At 41.5% G+C, this 26,278-nt stretch overlaps 1 long non-coding RNA gene across 1 annotated transcript; it reads right to left on the reverse strand.

Moving 5' to 3' along the window:
- Positions 1-12,675: 12,675 nt before the first annotated feature.
- LOC141577348 (uncharacterized) lies at positions 12,676-14,643 on the reverse strand. The gene is made up of 3 exons (XR_012506220.1): positions 14,515-14,643; positions 13,080-13,242; positions 12,676-12,801 (listed from the first exon to the last, which is right to left on the reverse strand). It is a non-coding gene; the product is annotated as an uncharacterized LOC141577348 (long non-coding RNA).
- Between the last annotated feature and the right edge of the window lie 11,635 nt (positions 14,644-26,278).

The following is a 26,278-nucleotide window of genomic DNA, read 5'->3' on the forward strand; positions in this document are numbered from 1 at the left end:
AAAAGGGCAGGATATTGAAACCTGCACTAGGAAACAGACTGAGAAACGAGAGTAATTGTTTATCCTGCAAAAACTTCCCCTTGTGCTAGATGAACGAATGTCTCTCCACATGCTCTGTTATGAGAGAATAGTGTGTGTGAAAGCCGTCCTTCAGATTGCATGTTGGGAAAGCAAATATCTTTTCAGTTGGAATCTACTCTTCATACATATATATTGGTGGGTTCAAGCTCCAACTCGGTTTTACAGGGAAAACTGCAGCCATTTCAATCAGGCACTAGGAAACACTATGAGAAAACAGAGTAAGTGATTTCCCTGCAACCCGTTCCCTTTGTGCTAAATGAACGAACGTCTCTCCACGTGCTTTTTTCGGAGAGATAAGTATGTGTAAAAACCTTCCTTCACCTAGCTTGTTAGGAACATAAAGTTTCTTTACATTTGTATACTGCACTTCTTACATATATTTGGGGAGATAATAGCTCCATTACGGTTTTAAAGTGAAAACTGCAGGAACTTCAAACCGGCAGTAGGGAACAGACTGAGAACAGAGATTAAGTGTTTTCCCTGCGGCCATTCCATTTGTGCTAGTTGAACGACCGTCTCTCCACAAGCTCAGTTCTGAGAGATAATTGTGTGTGAAAACCGAACTTCACAAGGTTTGTTGGGACCACAAATAATCTGTTCAGTTTGAAACTACAGTACATACGTATATATAGGGAGGTACTATCTTCAACTCGGTTTTAGATTGAAAACTGCAGGCACTTCAAGCAGACACAAGGAAACAGATTGCGAAAACTGAGTAAGTGATTTTCTTGTAAACGTTCCCTGTGTGCTAAATGAACGAACGTCTCTCCACATGCTCAGATCTGAGAGATAAGTGTGTGTGAAAGCCGTTCTTCACCTAGCTTGTCGGTAACACAAAGGTTCTTTTCAGTTGGAAACTACACTACATACCTCTATAAGGGTATTTAATAGCTCATACTCGGATTTACAGTGAAATCTGCAGGAACTTCAATCCGGCACTAGGAACAGTCTGAGAAACCAGAGTAGGTGTTACTCCTGCAATTCGTCCCCTTTTTTCTAGATGAAAAACTTCTCTCCACATGCTCACTTCTCAGATAATGGTGTATGAAAGCAGTCCTTCCCCTAGCTTGTTGGAAACACAAAGATTGTTTTCAGTTGCAAACTATACTCGATACATATATATGGGGAGGTACTAGCCCGAACTAGATTTTACATTGAAAACCGCATGAACTTCAAACAGGCACTAGGAGACAGACTGAGAAACCAGAATATTTCTTTTACTAGAAACCACTCCCTTTAAGCTAAATGAACGAACGTCTGTCTATATGTTTAATCCTGAGTGTTAAGTGTGTGGGAATTCTTCTATCTTCTATCTTGTTTGGAACACATTTTCTTTTCAGTGGGTAACTACACTGCATACATATATATGTGGAATTACTAGCTCCAACTCGACTTTACAGAGTAAACTTCATGAATTTCTAAAGGGCACTAGGCAAAGATTCTGAGAAACCAGTGAAATTTTTTCTACCCTAATCAGTTCCATTTTTGCTAGATGAAACATCGTCTCACCACATGCTCTATTCTGAGAGATAAATGATTTTGCAAGCCATCCTAAACCTTACTTGTTTGAAACACATTTTGTTTTCAGTGGGTAACTACACTACATGAATACATGTGTGGAGGTATAGCTCCAACTCCGTTTTACAGTGAAAACTGCATTAATTTCCAAGCGGCACTAGGAAACATAATGTGAGTCCAGGGTAAGTGTTTCTATTTCAACCCTTTACCTTTGTGTAGATGAACGAATGTCTCTCCACTTGCTCAATTCTGAAAGTTAAGTGTGTGGGAAACCTTCAATCACCTAGCTTGTTGGGATCACACAGTTTCGTTAGAGCCGGGAAATTCACTGCTTACATATATAATGGGAAGTACTATCTCCAATTCGGTGTTACAGTGAAAACTTCATGAACTTCAATCTGGCAAGAGGAAAACATACTGAAAACCCAGTAGAAGTCTTTCTAGTAGAAACCATTCCATTTAAGCTAGATGAACGAACTTCTCTCCACATGCTCATTTATGAGATTTAATTGTGAAGCCATCAATCTCCTTGCTTGTTGGGAACACACAGTTTCTTTTATGTGGGGACTACACTTCTTATATATGTATATGGATGTACTAGCTCAAACTCGGTTTTATCGTGAAAACATCATGAACATCAAACCGGCAGTAGAAAACATACTGAGAAACCCGAGTACGTGTTTCTACAAACCCATTCCCTTTATGCTAGATTATCGAACGTCTATTCACATTTTCACTTCTGACTTTTAAATGAGTATGAAAGCCGTCAATCACGTAGCTTGTTGGGAACACACAGTTTCTTTTGTGTGGAAAATTAAGCTAAATAAATATATTTTGGGAGGTACAAGCTCCAACTCGGTTTTTCAGTGAGAACTGCATGAATCTCCAACCGGCACTAGGAAAACATACTGAGAAACCAGAGCAAGTGTTTCGACTGCAACCCATTATTTCATGCTAGATGAATGAACGTCTCTCCACTTGCACAATTCTGAGAGTTAAGTTGTGTGAAAGTCTTCAATCAGCTAGCTTGTTGGGAACACAGTTTCTTATGAGTGGGTAAATTCACAACATTTGTGTAAATGTGAAGGTACTAGTTCCAACTGGGATTTACAATGAAAACTGTATGAAATTCAAACCAGCACTAGGAAGCTTACTGAGAATCCAGTGTAGGTGTTTCTACTGCAAACCATTCCCTTTATTATACACAAATGAATGTCTCTCCACATTCTCAATATTCAGAACTGAATGAGTGTTGAAGCCATCCTTCAACTACCTTGTTGGAAACCCAGAGTTTCAGTCCAATGGAAACTACCCTTCTTTCATATATATGAGGACTTTCTAGCACGGACTCGGTTTTACACTGCAAACCGCTTTTATTTGAAACCGGCTTTGAGAAACATGCTGACAACTCAGAAAATGTGTTTCTGTATATCACTTAACCTTCAATGCTGGATGAAAAAACGCCTCTCCACAGGCTTACTTCTGACATCTGAATTTGTTTTGGAGACGTCCTACACCTATCTTTTTGGAAAACCAGATTTTCTGGTATAGGGGAACTACGCAACTTACAAATCTAAGGGGAGGCACTTGCTCCAACGTGGTTTTCCACACTAAATCGCTTTTACATTGAAAACGGTGTTAGGAAACATGCTGAAATTTTAGAGAATGTGTGTCTATAATACCTCTGCATTTTATGCTGCATGAAGGAACTCCTCTTAACATGCTCAATTTTCATAACTGTATGAGTGTGGAAACCGTATTTCACCCAGCTTGTTGGAAACCCAGAGTTCCAGTCCAAGGTAAACTACGCTCCTTCCATATATATCGGGACGTACTAGTACGAACTCGATTTTACAGTGCAAACCGCCTTTACTTGAAACCGGCTATGAGAAACATGCATAGAAATCAGAGTATTTCTTTCTGTATGTCCCTTAACCTTCAATGCTGGATGAAGGAACGCCACTCCACAAGCTCACTTCGGATATCTGAATGTGTCTTGGAGCCATTCTTCAACTAACTTGTTGGAAACGCAGAGTTTGTGGTATAGAGGAATTAAGCTGCTTACATATCTAAGGGGAGGCAATTGCTCCAACTTGGTTTTCCACAGCAAACCGGTTTTACATTGAAAACGGAGGTAGGAAACCTGCTGAGATAACAGTGTGTGTGAAGAATACCTCTGCATTTTATGCTGCATGAAAGAACGTCTCTACACATGCTCAAATTTCAGAGCTGTATGAGTATGGAAGCCGTACTTCAACTAGCTTGTTGGAAACCCAGAGTTTCAGTCCAAGGTAAACTACGCTGCTTTAATATATATGGGGACGTACTGGCACCAACAAGGTTTTTCACAGTAAACCACTTTTATTTCAAACCGACTTTGAGGAACATGCTGAGAAATCAGAGTAATTATTTCTGTCACGTAACCTTCCATGCTGGATGAAAGAAAGCCTCCCCACAAGCTCACTTCTGACATCTGAGTTTGTGTTGGAGCCGTCCTTCAGCTAACTTGTTGGAAACCCAGAGTTTCTGGTATAGGGGAACTACGCTACTTACATATCTAAGGGGAGGCACTCGCTCCTAAGTGGTTTTCCACAGCAAACTGGATTTACATTGAAAAAGGCGTTAGGAAACATGTTTAGAAATCAGAGAATTTGTGTCTCGAATACCTCTGCCTTTTATGCTGTATGAAGGAACGGGTCTCAACATAATCAATTATCAGATCTGTATGAGTGTGAAAGCCGTTCTTCACCTAGCTTTTTGGAAACTCAGTGTTTCAGTCCAAGGTAAACTACGCTGCTTTCCAATATATGGGGATGTACTAGCACGAACTCGATTTTTTTCACTGCAAACCGCTTTTACTTGAAAACGGCTTTGAGAAACATGCTGAGAAATCAGAGTACTTGTTTCTGTATGTAACTTAACCTTCAAGGCTGGATGAAAGAAACCTCTCCACAAGCTCACTTTTGACATCTGAATTTCTCTTCGAGCCGTCCTTCACCTAACTTGTTGGAACCCCTGAGTTTCTTGTATAGAGGAACTATGCTACTTACATATGTAAGGGGGGGCTCTCGCTCCAACTTCGTTTTCCAGATCAAACCACTTTTACATTGAAACCGGCGTAAGAAACACGGTCAGAAATCAGAGAATGTGTGTCTAGAAGTCCCTCTGCCTTTTATGCTGAAGGAACGCCTCTCCACACGCTCAATTTTCAGGAATGTAGGAGTGTGGAAGCCGCATTTCACCTAGCTTGTTGGAAACCCAGACTTTCAGTCCAATGTAAACTTCGCTGCTTTCATATATATGGGGATGTACTAGCACGAACTCAGCTTTTCACTGCAAACCGCTTTTACTTGAAACCGGGTTTAAGAAACATACTGAGAAATCAGAGAACGTGTTTGTACATCTCACTCTGACTTTTATGTTTACTGTGAAATGCTGGTTTCAAAAAAATTACTTTGCTTTGGTAAACTGTTTTGAATCGTGTTCCTCTGCTTTGATATGTAAATTGGGTAGTTCCCGTATTCCAGAAACTCTGGTTTTCCAACATGTTAGGAGAAGGACGTCTCCAACACAAATTCAAATGTCAGAAGTGATCTTGTGGAGAGGCGTACTTTCATCCAGCATTGAAGGTTAAGTGACATACAGAAATACTTATTCTGAATTCTCAGCATGTTTCCTAATGCCAGTTTCTAAGGAAGAGTGGTTTGCTCTGGAAAACCGCTTTGGAGCGAGAGCCTCTGCTTAGATATGTAAGCAGCGTAGTTCCCCTAGACCAGAAACCCTTGTTCTCGAAGAAGTAATGTGAAGAATGGCCTCAACTCACATTTAGATGTCAGAAGTGAGCATGTTGGGAGGCTTTCCTTCTTCCACCATTGAAGGTTAAGTGACATACTGAAACACTCACTCTGATTTCTTAGCATGTTTCTGAAATCCGTTTCAAGTAAAAACGTTTTGCAGTGGAAATGCGAGTTGGTGCTAGGACGTCCCCAAATATAAGAAAGCAGCGTAGTTCCCCTAGTCCTGAAACTATGGTTCCCAAAAAGTTAGGTGAAAGACGGCTTCCGTACATATACAGATTTGAAAATAGAGCATGTGGAGTGGCGTTCTTTCACCGATCATAAAAGGCAGAGTGACATGTAGAAACACATTCTCTGATTTCTCAGCGTGTTTACTAACGCTGGTTTCAAAGTAAAAGTGGTTTGCTTAGGAAAACCGCGTTGGAGCAAGTGCCTCCGGTACTCGCTTTTTGGTACTAGTGCATCCCAATAGATATGTATGTAGCGTAGTTTCCCTTTCCCAAAAACTGTGGGTTCCCAATTAGCTAGTTGAAGGATGGCTTCCAAACTCATACATATCTAAAAATTGAGCATGTGGTGTGGAGTTCTTTCATACAGCATAAAAGATGGAGTGACATATAGAAACACTAACTCTGATTTCTCAGCATGATTCTGAAAGCCGGTTTCAAGTGAAAGCTCTTTGGAATGGAAAAGCCTCCTGGAGATTGTGCCTCCCCTTATATATGAAAGTACCGTAATTCCCCGAGGCCAGAAACTCTGGGTTCTCAAAAACCTTGGTGAAGGTTGGCTTCTACTCACATATGTTTCCAAAATGGAACAAGTGTAGAAGCATTCCTTTATCTTACCTAAACAGCAAGGCTTCATCTCAAGCACTTACCATGATTTCTCTGCATGTTTACTTGAGTAGATTTAAAGCTAAAAGCATTTTTCGCTCAGAAACCTAGTTAGAGCTTATTCCTGCTGTTATATATATCGGTCGGGGAGTGCCCCAACACCACAGTTCTGTGCTTCCAGCAGTGTTGGTGAAGGATGGCTTCCACACACTTTCGGTTTTCTCTCCTCCTCACTCTTCTGCTTAGACATCAATGCAGGTTGTGTATTGTGGAAGCCAAGGATTTTTTTTTTTCATTTAGGATCATCCTCGGAGAAAACTGAGACCTGCTTCTGCTTCTTTTCCCTGCTAGATTTCCCCTTGGTGCATTTCAAATCCTCAACAGTGAGTTCCTTTAACCAAGTAATTATTTCAAAAAAATGAGCAGGTTTCCATAGGGCCATTACTTCTTTTATATTCTTGCTTTTTAATACCTCCCTTCCATCTCTTTATCTCCAGTTGTCTTATTTCTATGTCCTTTGGTTTGGGCTGATGGCTAATCAGCATTAGTGTAGAAATTGTTGCTTGATATTACTGATCTATATTCTTTCCATGGATATTTGATTTATCATTGGATTTTAGGGAAGATAGTTTCTTTAAAAAAATTCTGGTAATTAACTTGTGGGGGATACTGATTCTCTTGGCCTAGAATTATAATGCTTAATTTCTGAATAAGTGATACTTTCATAGAGCTCAAAATTCCAAAGGTTTGAGTGTCACCACTGTCCCGAAGCCTTTTATACTTTTCTTTGGGGGCACTCAGAACTGAGTGTGTGTGTGTGTGTGTGAGTGTGGCCTTCTGAACTTAGTTTAGCCTGAAATGAGCAAAGACATGTACCACCCATTTTACACAGATGACTTTCACAAGTTGATACCTTTTAAAAATATATGAACTGTAATGTTGTAGAATTTTACAAGAGGCAGTGACCTTCAGGGCTGTCAGCAATGGAGGCAGAACAATTGGAGGGACAGCAGGTGCTCGTGCTCAGTGACTGAAGTCACACAACATCCACGGCCACCTCTGGTTAATCTTATAGAGTTGTTGCTGTCTGCAGGCATTCAGGGCTGTGCCCCCCTCCCCACCAAACATATATATTAGGAAAAGTGTTGAGACTCAGTATAAGAAACAATAAAGAATTAGTAAGGGGAATTGAGTTTATTGTTTTTAAAAAGAAAAAGTAGCATCCAGGTAGTTTAATTTCAGCTCCTAATAGACTGATGTGTTGACATTCACAAGGATGCATAAACACCTGCAAGATCTTGGGTCAGCACCGGAGACTCTGAAGCAGCAATCACCACACACAAAGTTCACTGCTGCCCTTGACAGCCTTATAGAATTACTTGATTAAGAAAAGGCCATAGATGTTAAATATCATCATTTTGAGAAACCAGTTCTTTTGAAATCTTATATACAAATGTAACTGAATTGGATAAAGAAATGCTAAATGTGTAATAAAGTATCCAAAGAGGTAATGATTACTGAAAACACCACATATTGAAGAGGACCACAGCATAATGTGCATATATATTTTAAAGATCTGGAAGAATCAGCTCAGCAGTATATTCAAGACATCTATAGATGATGTCAAAAGGGGGTGTCTTTGGATAGCTTTTTGTGAATGTTAGAGTGAAGTCAGGGTCAGGTACACAAATTAGGTTTAAAAGCAAAAGGTGAAACAGATTTCTTTTCAAAAATCTATTGTGTCTGTTTAGAAATCATCAAATCCATGGGTCAAGGTAAGAAAAGAAAAAAAAAACTAGTGACCACGTGACTGTTTCAGGAGCTGTTAATAAAATGACAGTTGACAATTGTGTAAATTAGATATGTTCTTGGTGCCCAACTGACCCAAATATTTTTAGTCCATGTGCCAAAAATATATCAAGGAATAAATAGTGATCTATGTTTTGTCAGATCTTTTATCCCCCCTTCAATCCTGCATTGTGATTGGGAAACTAAGAACTTCTACTGCAGGGAGGGGGATTTTCAGAAATGGAATGTCCCCCAACTGAGAAAATAAAGAAAATGTACCCATACACTGTAGAGACACAGGGAGATCTGTTGAGCAAGATGACACTTGCTTTACTGTCAACTAGTAGGAGGTGCAGGTTTTGATGAATTGGGTACCATGTTGCTGCCTTTCTCAAGGTATTGCCCAAGGCTCTTGAGAAGCGATGAATTGGGGCCAAGGAATTAGCCTCCGATTGCCCTTTGCCATAGATGTTGTCTGTATTCTCCAATTTTAAGCTTTAGCTTAGACAAGTTGTAGCGTCTTGCCAAGTGAGCTCCAGACAGGAAGTGAGTCTTGAAGCATACGGCCCTTTCTTCCTCACTGCAGCAGAGAACCACTGCATTGGAGCATCCTGAGATGTCATCGATGGTCATTTTTCATGTTAGGAATCAGTAAGGATGCTATGTCCACATGGATGAGGAGGGTAAGATTTCAGTCTCTAAAGTGGTAATGATGGGTTGACCTTTTCACTTAAAGAGTCTCACATCAACAAATGCGTGTCTGTTCTGGACCAAGAAGAAGCAAGTGTTTGAAAAAGAATAGCTTGAAAGGTCAGTGGGACATGTCAGGCATCTTCTTCATGTCTTCAAGTTCGGGTATCAAAAATGCTTTTCCTATCCTGAGTGATACTGACAATTTGCCGTGTTCTGTGCCTCATGAATACCAAAGGCTTTCCTAAATAATATATCTAGAAATGGTAACATTCTTGATATGTGTTAAACCGGGGGAGATGAAGTAATTAAAATTACTTCCAAATACTGATTTTTTTAAGGACATCAATTTTATAGAAACTTTTGAAGAATTAAAGTGACAGAAAATTTCAAAGCACTTTTCCTTCTGGTAAGAAAGGGTTCTGTATTCCTTTACTGATGAATGTAACATAGAATCAGTACTAATATTTTTTGTATTGTACTTAGTGTTTACAAAGTGATTCACAGATATTCTCCTATTTCATCTGTGCAATGACCTCTGGAAGGTAAGATTTCCTAGTTATGCTTTTTAATGTCTATTTTTAGCTCTGTTTAAAAGCAGATTGATTGAGCTCCATTTGCTCAATTTAGAAGGCTGGACTGATTAATTGTGTCAGAACATTCCAGGAGGCAGAGGAAAGGAAGATACATGGGTTCTACATGATGGAAACTGCTCCTGAAATGATTTGACCAGCAGCCTTATCCATTTTTCCCAAGGCTGGAAACAGAACACAACCCAAGACATGGAAAACAGGGAGCCCATGTGACCACAGCCTTGGCATGTATAGTCAAGGCTGTACTCCTGTGCCTTAGAGAGGAGGATGATTTGGTCTCTGTTCTACAAACTCTGTTTTGCTTCATCTCCACAGTGTCTTGTTTTATTGGCATATGCTGAAACTTGATTTACATTTCATAGCATTAAAACAAAAATCAAGAACTCTTTATCATTTATTAACTATTTGGTAAATAGTTTTTGGTGAATATTGAACTTTATTATTAGGTCTTACCATGGCAATGTACAACACCTAGTTCCCCAGATAACAGCAGTGGCTTAAACATGCTAAAATTGTATTTCCCTCTTACATAAAGAAGTCAAGCAATCGGTAGCCCAGGGCTGGTTTGCATGATGGCCACTGGGTCAGAGAACAAGATGCCTGTTATCTTCAGCCCATCAACATGATGGCCCAAATTGGCTGCCTGAGGGTCAACCATCAGGTCCACATTCCAGGAGCAGAAAGGAGGGAAGAAATGTGCTTCAGTTCCCTTTTGGGATGGTTCTGTAAAGTCCCTTGTAGCTTTCCTGCTTTTATTTTGCTTTAGACAGAGGGCTATGAGACAGCTTTCTATGAGGTAAGCTCAATTCAGGACCAGCCATCTCCCTGGAGGGGAGGGGAGGGAGTGGGCGGGAAGGAACCGATCATCCTGCACATGGTGTAAGACACCACGATGAGCCGCCGGGGGCATCTGCAGTCCGTCCATTGCTTCGGGCTGCACTGAGCAGTTGGTAACGCTTGAGATTTTCACATAGAGGTGCGTGTATGCTGGACCAATTTCTCGGTTCATTTAAACAAGTGGCGACCAGAGCACGTTGGAAAACACATTTGTTCTCACCTTCTAGCCAGTGACCCTCCCGCCAGGTTTCTGTCCTGCTGTTCATTTCCACGTTATTTTCCAAGACTTCCAGAGGAAATGTAAGCAGCCTGATGCTCAAATGCTTTTCTGTGTGATTCCCCCCTTGTTCTTTGCAGGAACAATAAATTGCCTAGAGAAGAGTGGACGAAATTCCAACCCTCCATTTCTCTAAAGCTCTGAGATTTGGTGTTAGGAAATAGAAGAAAATTCCAGAAACACCCTTAAGAAACATTATTCTTTCAAATGTGATTTGGAACAGCAAAGGACTATATATTTTATAGAACAATTTTTAAGACAACTGAATTGGCAGTAAGTTCACATAATGAAACTTCCAAAAATTCTTTATATTTCTCCTGGAAATTCCTTGGTTCTTGGTGTAAATTATTAGTAATTAATATCAGCTTTCTATTCTTTCTCTTCCTGTAGTTGTAGAGTTCACATGAAAATAGCAACTTGTGTCACTGAGAAAGCCTCCTGGTCAGCCTTCTTGTTAAACAGCAAGTGTGCTTTTCGGTGGCAGGTGTGCTAAATAGTAGTTTTCAGGCCCTTGAGGGATGCCCATCACACCAGCACTGCGGGAGCCTATTTCTCACCCACGACCATGTGAGACCCTCCTTCCTTCCACTGCCTTGCCCAGGCCCCAGCATTCTGGTTCTTTCTCATGACCCATTTTCATAAAGTTCAGCCCTGCACCAGCCGATCAAGTCTTGGTTTCTCAAAGACCAGGATCTTACTTCTAGGCTTTCTGTTAAAGGACAGTGTATAAAATCAGGAAACTTTATATGTCTTTTGAGGCCTCAGGATCTCTGCAATTAAAACAAGAACTTGAGTTACAATACTATTCTTTTCCACTTCTGAATTTCTAAAACTCCACACAATAGCTTTTTTATTAAGTAGCTAAAAATTTCTCCAGAATTTATTATTCTAAAATTCACAAATATCTGTTAATTTATATTTAAAGATGCTATATTTAAGAAATGGAATAATTATTTACTTTTAAAAAATAATTTAAGTCAAGAAATATTTGATACTGAATGTTTACTATGAGTTTAAGTATGTAAGCTTAATTTGTGTGGTACTGTCAATAAGGCACACAACGTGAGAGTTCTGGGTTAAGTTTTATCTGGGGCAAAATGAGGACTAGAACCCAGGTGACAGCATCTCAGAGAGCTCGGAGGAACTGCTCTGACGATGAGGGGGAGCTCAGCATTATATGAGATTTCATTGTATGCGGACGTGCAGTCAAGTATACGTTAAGTCCGAGGCTGCTGCTAGTCGAGGAACAGGTGTCTCTGTTAATGATTTTAGTGCTTTTCTAGATAGGAGGAGATGCAAGAATTTGGGCTCATAAAATTTCCTGAAAATGTCTAAATATCTGAAAGATTTTCTGCCCATTTTCCCAGAGCACAGAGCGCCCCATTCCTGATCTCCACACAGAACTACTTTCAGAGGGTGTTAAAGGTCAGCAGCTGCAGTGGCTCATGACTTAATCAAATAAGAGGCAGATGACACGTGCCAATATTTAGTTGACAATATGTATATATTGTAGGAAAAAAATTACTTTTCAACCCTACCCCTGTTTTACTTTTAGTTAGAGATCACCTGATAACTGTTAGATGACTTAAGTCAGACGAGGGGTTGAAGGAGTCGTCTCTTGAGCCAGCCAGTGCTCTATGTCAGCCTCCTTGATCACATTCAATTTTCTTTCCCTTCAAACAGCATGCATCTGATTTTATGAAGTTTGGAGGCTGTCCTGAGCACATGGGGTCTGGAAGTGGCCCTGTTCCTGTGGTCTTTGTTTATTCTGTGAATTATGGTGTGAATCTTTATGTGCCCAAGCTTCATCATAATTTCAAACTTAAAGGATTTAAATATGGGAGATGGATGCCAAGTTCTGGGAATAGATTTTCAGGATAACAGCCAGGATTGGTAAAAAGTAGGGAGAATGGATACAGCCTTTAAAAAGAAATGTTATTTTACAATTTCTGGCAGATAAATTAAAGTGCTTGTTGGGATTCTGTCAGGAATGTTTAATTGGGAGACCTATCTCCCATTTTCATGAAATAAAATAATTTTATTATTTGTTTAGTGCCTACTGCTTAACAAATAAGTATCCCCTATGCATATAGTTTTATCGTTTAATCTCTACAAAGATTTCCTGGAGAACACACGTGTCACAGGTGATTGAACCAAGATCATCCAGGGTATGTGGCTGGAAGGCAGATGGGTTGGAGGGCTTACCCTCCTTCAGGCAGAGACAGAGACACCAAGGTTTATTGACAAGCTTGTTGTTGAAGTTGTTTATTTAATACTTTGCTTCCTTGATGAAGTGGATCTCTTGAAATTGTTTATGTCTGGACTATCTTCCCCTCTCTCCTCGGTCTCAGGACTTCTCCTCATAAGTAGTATGAATTCAGCCTGAACTGATTCAGAAAAATCAGAAAATAAAAAATTAGCCCACACAAATGTCTGATAAGTCTTTGTATTTCAGTACTTCCTAAAACTCTTAGAAACACAAGGAAGGTGTGTTACCTCGGGGACTGAGTGCATTTGAAGTGTGAGAAATGTAAGTGTGATCTGGTAAAGGCACAGGCTCTATAGACAGTGATCCCTGTTTGGATCCTGGCTCCCCTAAGTACTGGAAACATGACCACCCATAGCCTCAGTATCTTCATGTGTTAAGTGGGCTGATGGAGCTCACCTCCAAGTGGCCAGGTCAAAATGAGATGGTACGAGTGACTCTCAGGCAGAATGCTTGTCAAAATGCTAGTTGCTCTTGCTGCTTTATAATGTCTCCTTAGGTAATTCCGTTGTCCATTGGCTTGCGAATACCTCCTCATTTGATTTAAAAAAAATAGCATGCCCTAAAAATTTTAAAAATAAGGAATGAAGATTTACTGATTTATGCTGGTTGTATTTTTATAGGTCATTTATTAAAAAAAAATGTAGGAGTTCTCTAAAGAGAATTTATTCTGTGTGCCTAGAATAAGATTCAGTTAAAAATGATTTTCCTTTAAATGCTTTTCAGAAATTTTCTGTGATATTTTTCTTGAATAGTAGTTGAAGATTTCTGAGGAGGTTTTACATTTAGAAAAGTTTATTCTTGTAATAATTGACACGTTAAATAAATGATTCAAACCCTGGACAGCATAAAGCCCTGGCTTTTTTTTTTTTAATATATATAATTTTGGTGGTTAGTGCTATGACATATTATTATTTATTAACGGTTTTGATTTTGCTTCTGGGTTGTCCTAGGTTTCGGCGCATGTGCCTTGGAAGGTTTCTCGGGCAAAGATGCTTATTTAAGAAGGTTGTCATTGTAAATGCTCTCAAGAGGATTAAACAAATTCCACAGCAAATAAATGAACATGTTTGGAAGTTTTCCACCCTCATGTAATTTCCAGAAAACAGACATGATTCACTTGCTAAGCCAAACACACAGGTACAGTAATGAGCCTGGCTCACATGACTGGACAGCACGGAGGGAGCCTCATCTATTGGCGTGGGTTACGCTGCAGGAAGGGCAACTGAAATTTTAATTAGAATTTATTTCCAGCGAGTGCTGCTTCCGCGTTTTTCTCCCAAAATTAAGGAAGCGCCCTCTTTCCCTGGCCATCAGTCTGCAAAGCCACACGGCTCACACACTCCCCTGTTCATCAGAAGGCTGGTGGAGTCAGTTTGCTTGGACACACTTAGCTACACTCGCAGCGGGGATCATCAGTCTCTTCTGTGTGTTCACCTCCACGTGCAGGGGAGAAAATCGACTTTTGCTGCCGACAAACGCTAATTGACTACCAGTTGTTTCAGAGGGACTGTGATGTTGAAAACTGGTATCCCTTTCATTTTTATATGTTGGATGCTGACAAATTGCACGGCCACACCCCCACTGTAAGTACACCCACCAGGGATGGTGTCGGAGTTTGAATCTGTGTGTTTTAGTATTCAGATCCTGGCACTGGTCAGCTTTCAGTGTTCTCGTTGGGTTTGGGACACTATTTCTCAAGCGATTTCTTTGGCTACCAATAAATTTGCAAAGCCGTCTCCTTCAGTGGAGTTCCGATGAGTTGAGTTGGGAGGGGCATGTGAAATTGAGGAGGGCAGAGAGGTGCAATGAAAACTAGCCACCATCTGGTTACCTCTCATTTTTTATGGGCCAAAGATGCTTGTCTTCTTTTCTTTACTCCTCCATCCATCCCTTCAGGTCAGGGAGTCGTCTTCAAGAATTTCATCCTAAAATGTAAAGTAATGATGAAGGCAGTGTGTTTCTTTGGTTGATTTCATTTGATTTGCGTTCATTGTTAAAGATTTTCTGGTGAGGTTCTTATGAGCTCTTAAAAGCTGGAAGAGCAGCACAACCAAGGAGAGAAAGTCAAAGGAACGAGTCAGCGGCCCCTGTGAGGTCTGCGGGAAGAAGGCAGGAGGTGGGGCAGAGGCAGCACCGTGGCCTCCACTGCAGCCCTGAGGGCAACCTGCGCATGTAAAGCCAGCGTCTCTTGTCACCATGTGTTCTAACAGGACTCCCACTAAAGGAATGCGAGATTTGGGGAGGCCTTACCTATTACCCTCTGGTCAAACATCTTTAATGCTGACTGTATTTATTCAAGATGACACAGAGATCACCTGCAGAGAGTGAGGGAGTGGTTCTTGCTTCCTGTCTTGCCCGCCCTAGGCTCACTCATCAGATACCTGATTCTCGCAGGCACTGCAGTGCCCGTTGGGGGAGCTCTGCTCCTGGGGGTTTCTGCTCCTGTGGGGGAAGCTCTGCTCCTCGGGGAGCTGGGCACTGCAGTGCGCACATTGGAGGCGGTCGCACCAGCGCTGATACCTCTCTACGTGTTGTGCCTTTTGTGTAAGTAGTAGAGGTGGGATCCAGAGTCTTCCTTTGTCTACGGAGCTCTCCAGCAAACCAACTTGGAGGAAAGAAAGAAAATGCCTACTGTTCCATGACTGTGTCCTAAGGGTTTAAAGCTCATGCGGAGCACACGTGAGATCTCATTCAGTAAATACTCTGGGGTCTTTTCTCTGACTTATCATGAATTTGGCATTCTCTTAATGTTATTTCTCTTAAAACATGTCTAAGCAACCATTTTTGTGTGATGGTTATTGTGCGTAAGTGTCCTGAAGAAGCTGTTGTGGATGGAAGTGTGGGCATCAGTGGTACCAGAATGGCTGGTGGCCCTGGGGGCTGCCCGAGCTCCACACCATTTGTTACCAGCAGTCTTTCAGATTGCATCTTATTCCAGAGCTCACTGGGGCTCCCATCTCTCACTACGTATCTTGAGAGAATATTTGTTCAGAGGGTAGGGGACAGGATGCTTCAAAGTCTGGGTTCTGGGGTTCCCTGTCTAAAGGTGGCACTAGCACAAATCCTTTATTCATGGAGTAATGAAGCCCCCCAGTCTCGTGGCTAATTGGGACTCCCTGTCCTTCTTCATGTTAGGAGCCGGAGGGCTTGGGTTAGGCCCCCAAACCTGTTTTGGTGAGCTTTCAGCCCTATCACACCACCTGTGTTGTCCCGTTTCAGTCACATGACTTTGATTTTTGCTGGTAGGTGTGACTCCTGGACAGTGCCTGGGACTTCCAGGTTCCCCCTACTGTAGGGACACTGAAGAAAGTTCACCCCATATGGTGTGTTCGGGGGCCTCGAGGACAAGTAGGGACCCACAGACAGATATCTGGATGGGTGGTGATCAGGCCAGAGTCTTGGAAGAACAGAGATTCCATTACTGTTTTAACAGTGAAATTGAGGGAGTAATTCTGGAAGGTCTGATGCAACTGAGATTAAAATTATTATATGGTTTTTATTGTTAGCAGGAGTGGTTTTTAACTCTTAGACCCAGTCCCCCCTATTTATAATAAATATTTTGTAACCTTTCTTTTCTGGTGCCCGGAAGTGAACGTCATAGAAAATGTAACCTAACTATAAATATGATAAACAAATAGGTAGATGGAAAGATGTGGTGCCTAAATTCTTATATTATGGGGTATTTTATATTCTATGCTAATTAGTGACCTCTCAGGACAAAAGGCACATACAAAGAGAGTCACTTCTAATAAACTATTTTTTCAAGCCTTACCTAAATGGGAAACAAGTGGCTTCAGAATGTTAGAGCACCTCCATGTCCCCGGGGAATTCTCCTTGTCAGAGTTACAATTGCTGATGGTGTCCTGTGCTAAGTGCAAGCAAATGCGGTTCGGAAGCTGCCCGGAGGCTGACTCCGGGGATTCCTTCTCCTTCGCAGCAGTGAGGGAGCCTTGCCTTTCCTGACCTCAAACACAGAGGCGATTTTGAATCTCTGAAAACTGCCATACCAGTGTTTATCACAACCCTCACAAGATACATTGAATAAAGTAGAAAACTTTAAGTGTCTCCTTTAGGATAGAAATAGGGTATAAAAGTAATAAATTAAAAATTCTAGTGCCCGAATAAGTGCTACATTACACTGGCTGCATCGTAAGGTTAGAAAACTTCATTACCGCTTTACATACCACATCTTGCAGTTAGATTTTATTTATTTTTTTTCCCTAAAGAAAAAACAATCATTTGATGAGTTCTTGGGTCAGAGGTGACGAGCAGAAAGCAAGTGTAAAACCAGGAATCGTGGTGCTGGTTAGTCTAAGACCATCTCCGTCACTGTGCAGATCATCCTTACTCATTTTACTGCACTTTTTGGAATCACCTTCTCACTTGGAAATACCCCTGTGTCAGTTGGATTTGTTAGTAAAACAATTCTATTTCTTACCTAGAACATCAGTGATGTTTTCAAGATGATAAAAAAAATTTGCCCATGGCATTTAAACAGTTGCTTGTTCTCGTAACTCATGGCTCACGGTCTAGTATTTGTCACAATTGGAGAACTGTGTTTTCTTTGTGCAAATTCTCATTGCTTTGGTGACGCAGGGACACTTGTCCTTACTGGATGGAGTATGATAGTAGTTTTTTGCATTCTCTCCCTAAATCTGGAGTCCTGTGTTATGTTTCCTGTTAACTTAAAAAATAGGAATATTGTTATTTACCTAAATATCTAACCTCACACCAGTGGTGCATATCAAATTGGTCCAAATAAGAATTCCAATATTAAATGAGACAGTAATTTCACAACCCACTTTTCCAAAAATTTGGATTGATGGTTCAATTATACCAGGGACATTAGCTGTTTTAATTGAATCAATCATTGCTTTCTTCAATAAAATTTTCCATTCCATCTGCTCTTTTGGTTTATTGTTCTTCAGTGTTTCATTTGCTTTCTTTCCCCAAAATATATGATTTTGGCTTTTGTCATTGAAAATCCTTTCTGGTTTTGCTACCTCATGCTGGAGAGGAAGGCTTGTGACTGTTTTATAGTCACTGGTTTCATGGTTGTATGAGTGCTTAATGCCACGTTGCAGGGGTGTGGAGACCTAATGAATTGTGTACATAAAAGTCTTATTATACACTGAGTGCAGGGTTAGTGTTCGCAGCCCATGTCATCAGTATCATAATTAATCCATTACAATCATCCTCTATTAATCAGTGTTATCCTTCTAACGTCTCCAGGAGAGGAAATGTAGTAGTCTAAATGCAAATCTTTGCCAAAATTTGTCAATTCAAAACATTTAAAACTTTGCTGTCAATAGGACTGTGTGCTTTCTGTCCCTAATTCTGCTTCTCCTGACCCAGGACGCGGTCTCCACAGCTGATGATCCGTGAGACACTGGATTCTTGAACCCATGGCTCTGTGTGTTCTGAGACATCTGGGGACTTCAACACTGTTTTAGGGGCTTTGGTTCCCACCTCTTCATAGCATTGCTGAGATGAGATCTGTGGGTTCACCCTCATTCTTGAGTGTATTGTGCATTTTTTCTAGAACCAACACACGCCACCGTGGCAGCACTGCTTTGACCACGTGCTGGGGCAGCGTGTGCTTGTCAGTTCTTGGGTTTAAATTTTCTGTTCAAATTTCTAAAATGGGGTATATTGACAGATACACTCCATGTAAACAGAAGCTCTGTGGGGTTTTCAGCAACTTCTAAGAGCATAAATATTCCTGAAGCAGCTAATCTTCCTCCCAACAAGTGAGGAGAAAGCCGGCAAGTCCTGGGTGCCTGTGGCGGTCAAGCTGTGCAGCCCAGGCTGCTCACCGAGGAACAAGGAGAAAATCTTAAAAACCTACTTCCATGCTGTCTTTCACAGAATCTCAGAAATGAACGTTTTAATATCTAAAGAGGGGTGTTTTTTTAAAATAAATTTTTTATTTTTTTCCTTTTTCAGTTTTATCAGGTAGAATTTTTACAGTTCAACTTCACATACACATATTGCATGTAAATACATGTATAGAGCATACTGCATTTTTTAGTTTACATATATGTACTAATTATTGTTTCATAAGAACAGATTAGAGCTTTAGATTTTTAAAATTAGTTACCAGAGGAATAAGGACATCTACAAAAGAATAAACAGAATATGGTAATCCAATCACAAAGGATGGTCAGATGTGCTTGCATATATTCAAGAAATCAAAACAATATTTAGTTCATTTGTGGTCTTATTATTATTGCTATTAATTTTAGATTCCCCATAAATGAAGTCATATGGCATTTTTCTTTCTCTTTCCACCCCACTTCACTTAGAATGACAGTCTTCAGGTCCATCCATGTTGCTGCAAATGGCATCTTTTATGGCTGAGTAGTATTCCATTGTATATATGTATCACCTCGTCTTTATCCAGTCATGTGCTGATGGACATTTGTGTTGTTTACATGTTCCTTGTTCTATGTCCCTTCTGGCAACAATTACGGATTTTAAATATTTTCCACCTTAAAATCCTTCCTGAAGGAGATGTGGTAACTGGAATCAAAAACAGTTTCAGCACAGGGTTGTTTGTGATGGCCTTGGGGGCTTGGTAGAAAGGTTGGCAGAAAGGATTTCAGATTCTGATCAAATGAGTCCTCCTCTTGTAGCCCTGCTGACCGCCTCTCTCACGGCCTGCCCTACAAGTCTGACCAGTCCCTTCTGTGAATCCTACTGTATTGTGCACAAATTTTGTCCAATTGGTGTCATCCAGTAGGGACCTTAAGTGAGGCACCCAAGCTCCTGTGTTGGTTTCTTCCATCAGCCCTTACTTCCTTGGGAGCCAGGACTGTCTCATTGCCCCAAGGATCCCTAATGCCTAGTGAGATGCATGATAAAGCTGGCACTTAATGAGCACATGGGTCAAATGGAAAAACCTGATCAAAAAAAGGCCCTCATTTTTCAGACATGCCTACTTGAGCACATAGGGTAAAATGACATGTCTTCTTGGATTTGCTGTCAAATACTTCAACAAAGGACAAATAAAAGAACAAAGGTCTGAATAAAGGAAATATGGAAAAGTTTGTGAATTCCTTAATCTGGGTGATTGGCTTATTGTACTATACTTACTCATGTATACTTAAGTTAGTTTATAATTTTACTGTCATTAGCTGAATAGCAAGTATTAATGCGTATTAATTGAAATCCTTAGAACTGAACAAACTTACCCCACACAAAATCCTTAATATCCTAGTAGTTTGTCTTTCAGAAATCTTTTCCCACAAAGACAGGAAAAAAGGGAAAGGCAGATCCGTGCAGTATTTCCACGTTGTCAAAAGACCAAAGGCCGATACAAAAGAAGAGATTGTAAAAAAGATAAAGAGGCTGAAATCAATGTCCGGAAAACCTAGCTAACAATCCTAAATGGCCCAACTTAACTAACCTCAGCACTGCTGCATCAAGAATGGGGCAAATAGCACCTAGTGGATTTTTTTTTAATAAATAAATAATAATCCAGTTCCTACCACAGGCAATTATGATAAGACTGAGTATAATTTCTAACACCAACTAGTGTACAAATCATAATTTCTACTTGATTCAAACTGCTTCTTCTATAAAATTTGAATCTTTTTATTCTTAACACAGATTTGTGGCCTATGACCTAGTGATAAAATGTTCAACTGGCTTGTATTAAAAAAGGTTCACCATAGTGAGAGTTTATTACATCAAGTATTCCTTTTTGGGAAACCCATGTGCCTTGTCACTCTCTTTCATAAGATTTCCTGTGGAAAATTCAATCCTTCATTCAGGAAAAGGCTGAGCAATATATCTCATGGGAAAACCTTCATAAACTGCAACACAAGAAAATGAAAATGACAGTGAGCAGCCCGTGAAGCCGGCAGACACACAGCGCACGGCTGTGTTCCCGCCTCGAATTTCTTTAACCAGCAGGGAAATTGTGCATTTCAAGAAATAGACATAAACAATTTTCAGGACTTGAGCACACAATTTCCCTTTCAGGGTTTAGTGGGCTTCCATTTAATTCTATGAGAAATGTTTAAAACAACAGAACAACAGCTGAGATAGGGTTTAAAGTAACTTTTATGTCTTAGTGAAAATAAAGCCAACTGATAGTTATCATTTTTACTTTATTTGATCTCACTCTCTTACTTTACCTCCCCAACCTCCTCCACAAAATGATTGTGAACATCCCCTCCTGTGTCAGAAGGCTAAGTAGAAAGTACCAATCAAATGGAGGTGGGCTTTGTTGTTTTATTTTTCAAAACAAACAAGTTTAATTCATGTGATTTAATAATTTACATCAGAAACAAAGTCTACTCAATAAATGGTAGCCAACACATGTCATCATAGCTGCTCATCAGGTTTGGCCCCACGTTACACACTTTTACATGGACATGTGCCATGTGCTGTCATGGGAAATGGTGAGTGGGGACAGGGCCTCTGCTCTCACAGGGCACACAGCCTGGTGGGGGAGGTGGTGTTCAATCATTGCCCTTTTTTTTAATATACTTACAAATTATGGGAAATGCTATTTAAAAAGAACAAAATGAGTCAATGAAAGTGAAAAATACAAGGACAGTATTTAGGCTGAGGGAAGACAGGGAACCTCTTTGAAGAGCTGACACTCCACTGAGACCCAAAGGACAACTCCGGTGCTGCAGGTGAAGGGCAGGGACACATTGATAAAGGGCTGATATCCAGAATATACCAAAATCTCTTTAAACTCAACAAGAAGGATGAACAACCTGATTAAAAAATGAGCAAAATTCCTGACACAGATCTCATCAAAGAAAAAATCTAGATGCCAAAGAAGTCTATGGAAAGATGCTCCACAGCATCTGTCATCAAGGGGATGCAGACTGAAACAGCGAGGTACCACTGCACACCTGTCAGAACTGCCAAAACTCAGAACACTGACAGCACCAAATGCTGGTGAGGATGTGGAGCATAAGGAATTCTCATGCATTGCTGGTGGGAATGTAAAATGGCCCAGATACTTTGGAAGACAGTCTGGCAAATTTTTACAAAACTAAACGTACTCCTAACACATGATCCGGCAACTGTGATCCTTGGTGTTTACTCGACGAAATGGAAACATATGTCCACACACAAAACTGCATACAGATGTTAATAGCAGCTTTATTCATAATCACCAGAACTCAGAAGCAACTAAGCTGTTCTTCAGTAGGTGAATGGATTAACTGTGGTCCAGCCAGAAAATGGACTATTATTTGGTGCTAAAATGAAATGAGTTATCAAGGCATGGAAAGACATGGAGGAACCTCAAATGCATATTACTAAGGGAAAGAAGCCAATCTGGGAAGGTTCCGCAACTGTCTGATTCCAACTGTATGGTGTTCTGGGAAAGGGAAAACCACAGAGACTAAAAGATCAGTGGCTGTCAGAGGCTAGAGGGGAAGGAGCAATGAATGAGGTGCAGCACGGAGCATTTTAAGGTCATTAAGACAGACTACTCTGTATGATGCTGTGACGGTGGATACATGTCATTGCACATCTGTCCAAACCCACAGAGTGCACACCACCAAGTGTAAATCCTAGTGTTAAGTCTGGGCTCTGGGTGATGATGACGTGTCAGTGCAGGTTCACCCATTGTCGCAAATGCATGCTCTGGTGCAGGCGTCAATAGTGAGGAGGCTGTGGGGACAAACTGCAGTTCATACACTGAATCCAGCCCCAGACACCGCTGTTAATAAAGCTCTGTGGGTGTGTGGAATGTCCGGATGCTCTGGCGTCTGAACAGCAGAGCTGAGCAGCTGCACCAGAGATCAGGAGGTTTGCAGACCCTGAAATATTTACTCCCAAGCCCTTGAGAGAAAAAGTCTGCTGAGCCCTATTCTAAACGAATCAGAATTCACCCTGATGAGACAGGACAGCAGGGCCCAAACCAGGCATGGTTAATGGGACTGAAGCAATGTTTTAGTTCCAACACCTTTGCTGAAGTCCTGCAGATCCAGCGACAGACTGTAGCCAGGAAGCGTCTGCAGAAGGAGTCGGTAGCAGGCCTTCCCGCCAGGCTCCGTAATGCCGGGGGCCGCGCGCTGCACGGGGGCCACCCGCTTGAAGAAGGCGGACTTGCGGTGGAAGCCGATCAACTCATAGAGCTCGGAGAGGATGCTGCACTGCTGAATTCTCTCCTAGGAATGCTGAAGCACAGGGAGAAAAGCAACAAGCATCTGAACGAAACATGTAATGGAAAAAAGACCCGTAAAAAATTTTCCCTTAAAACAGAGACCGAACGACACAGGAAGGAAGAGGAAGGCTGACTTCACGCACTGATGGGACCGGATGCAGAAATGCAGGGAAGCAGCGCTGTGCGGATGCTCCAGACCCACTCTGGGCCCCACCTTTCCGCGTTCCGCCTCTCCTTTTACTAGAAAGGTCCGAATTCCCTGAAACAGAGGAATCTGCTACCTAAACATGGGACACAGAGAAGGGAAAGAGGAAAAGGACGGGAAAGTAAAGGAACAACAGTTCATCTACACCCTAGGGTTTGGGCGGGACTTTCACCAAACACACAACCTCTCAAAGCACAGAGCACACAGTGAGAGGCTGACAGAGTGAATGCGACTTCTGCTCCTTAAACACCAGCTACCTGCCAGCACACGCTGTGCCCGTTACTGAATCATTACAATCATTTCAGAAACTATTACTACCCCAGCTCACAGGCAAGGAAATCTGAATCTCGGGGAGGATTTATTATCATCCTGGACAAATTCCCATGGCCCAGAAGTGTCAGAGCCTCCGGCAGACCCTGGACTAAAATGCTCCTCATCACCACGGGCCCTGAGCCTCAGGCTGAGGCCACGTTAGGTCTGCACGGGCCCAGAGCACGAGTCTGTGGGACAGGGAGTGGTCCCATTTGAAGTGCCAGGCCAAGGCCCTCAGGAACATATGTAATGAAACCAAATACCCAAACTCATTTCCAACGCACTTCCCTGTCCGGTAGGACTGCTCAGCACATCTGGCTTATCACCTGTGCACAGGCTGCGCAAGGGGCCCAGACAGTGACGTGACGTCCCCATGGAAGTGGCTCAGAGACCGCTTCATCACAGGACAGACTCTCCCGGCTTCCAACGTTAACTCTCCATTCCATTTCCAACTGGAAAGTAAGTTTAGACTTGTTTTCCTCTCCAGAAACAAAGACAGTGGTAACATCAGCGGGAAACTCAAGACTGAGGAAGAGTCTCCTGGACATTTGGAAGGATAGGCTGGGGAGGGAACAGAGACAGGGATCAGAAAGACCCGTGTTCCAGTCCAAAGTCTGCACATCACTCGCTTTGACAGTTTCCTTATTAATACAGGTGATAAAATCTAATTATGATTGTTTTGAAAACCAAAAGAAATAACGTATGCCACTAGCATAGGTGTAAAATCCTCCATGAGTGTTCCAGAAATGGACGTGACCATGGTTAGATACTGTCTGCCAAGTCTTGTGTGCTAAGCTCACATCAGCCAGCCAGAGATGTGCCAGAGAATGCCTGAACAGCCAGCAGCCTTCTCCAACTTGGAAACTCACAGTGTCCGAAGAACAGGCAGTGGTGGATGCTTTGGGACACTGTGGAGGTAGCACTCCAGTGATGACTTTAAAAAGCTGGGGAGAATTTAGGGGACCATACAGTTGAAATACAGTAAACTCATTCCATTTCTACAAATATTCATCTGTAGCCATGATGATTCAGAGTGGAAATACATATTCAAACGTACATCATTTTCCCACATAAGTGCATCAAAACAATTTGGAAAGAATGTAACTTTCTTCTCTAGATCACACAGTGGGGATTACAAGGTTTGTATTGACAGCACTACGTGTAAATCATCTGCAAACGTAACTGGGTCCATTATCAGTCATCATCATTTGAAGGGAAGGATGGAAAAGAACAAAGCCAAGCTAATACTCTCCGGTAATTTGTTGGGTTACGATGTCACAGAGGAGACGGACAGCTCAACAAGGAACCACTCTGCCGTGATCACGGAGCCGGGGAACGGGATGGGCGGCAAGATGTATGGCGCAGCCGTAGCTGTGCCCGCCCTTCTAGGCAGGTACCCAGTCACTTTGACAAGGTGTCAAAAGTGTATGCCCACGTCCTCATCACCTGTCATGCATTAAAGAGAAATGGAAACCTATTAACGGCCAATAACCTCGGTGGGTACACCGTCCAAAGAGCAACGTCACAGTTTGACAACTGGCCATCCCGGTTCCCTGGGCTTCATTCTTGGAGAACCTTAAAAACCACTCCTCTGTCCTCAAGAAGTGCTGCCTACCTGTCCTATATTTGGCTCAGGGATACAGCACGTTCACGTGGACTTTAATGTCTGCACAGATTTGACTGTCTTTCTCCAGGTTCACTTGTCCATTATGAAGAGGCCTGAGTTAAGTCCAAACTCCATATGATCAATTCCCTCCAGTGACAACTCAACGAGCCTGCAATTACAAACCAACTGAACAGGACTGTCCTCAGCTAAAAATGTCACCCGCCCTTCACTGCTTTCTTAATCTCCTGTCCTGGCTAATTGCAACAGTCTAACACCACCCTCCACCAAGTTCCCCAACTATGTCAAATAGAAAGTAAGGTCCATAAAAGAGGTGACAACTCCATAGTCACCTCTGAATTCCTAGCATATATTAATGTCAATAAATAGAACTATGATTATGGCTTCTTTCCTTTAAAACCTTTCTGGTTATTTAAATGAGACCATGGAAGGGAGGTGTTTGGGTCCAGTATCTTGATCCAGAAGACTCTGGAGACCTTTTTCGGAATGGCTGCCCACTGATTCATTCAAAACACAACTTCTCTTTCCGGGAGGAGCTGTGATTTTCTGCCAGGATTTTGTTGTCAGTCTCATGCCAGAACAGATTTAAACTAAATACTTACATTGGATATGTTATTTTTCCCCGCTTCCAAAAAAATTGACTTTCCTTACTTCCTTGCCTTGAGGAATGCTTTTTTACTTTTCTTTCTAATTCACCCTTTTATAAAGCAGGATTCTCAGGATGTGCTTGGCCTTACATAAGAACAGCCATCCAACTCCCAGTGTGAGAGGCCTGGGGCTCACCTCCTGCCCTCCTGTCAAGGCAACTGAAACTCAGTTCAGGAGCCAACTGGCCCCCAGGTCTTCTAAGGCTCGTGTATCTCCCAGAATCCCTGCTTTCTGGTTGATTTGGCTTCTGAGGATTTTCCCTCACTTTCTTGACAATTAGCTGTGCAGCTTGAAAGATGAGGAAGGAAGGTCTTATTTCTTAATCAGCATTTTAAGGAACTTATGTAATGAAGGTTTTCAAGAGTTTCTAGAACCCTCCATTGCCGAGACAGAAAACACACTAGATATATTCTAAATCTAGCTATCATGTGCATTTTTTATTTGCTTTTGTTTTCTTAACTGCTAACAGACATTTTTGAATTAAAAAATAAAATAAGGCCCCAAATAGGATAGAACATTGAAGAGGAAACAAAATTAAAGGGGAAAGACAGAAAAATGATAAGTACTCTACAAAGTTAATAGAAAAAATACACTATGGATCAGATCAGCAGTTCTCAGTAACAGCTAATTGAAACCTGACCATGAGGTAAAATGTCTCTCCTGTCAGG

This window comes from Camelus bactrianus, chromosome 4 (genome assembly GCF_048773025.1).
Source record: "Camelus bactrianus isolate YW-2024 breed Bactrian camel chromosome 4, ASM4877302v1, whole genome shotgun sequence".
In the NCBI taxonomy this organism is placed as follows: Eukaryota; Metazoa; Chordata; class Mammalia; order Artiodactyla; family Camelidae; genus Camelus; species Camelus bactrianus.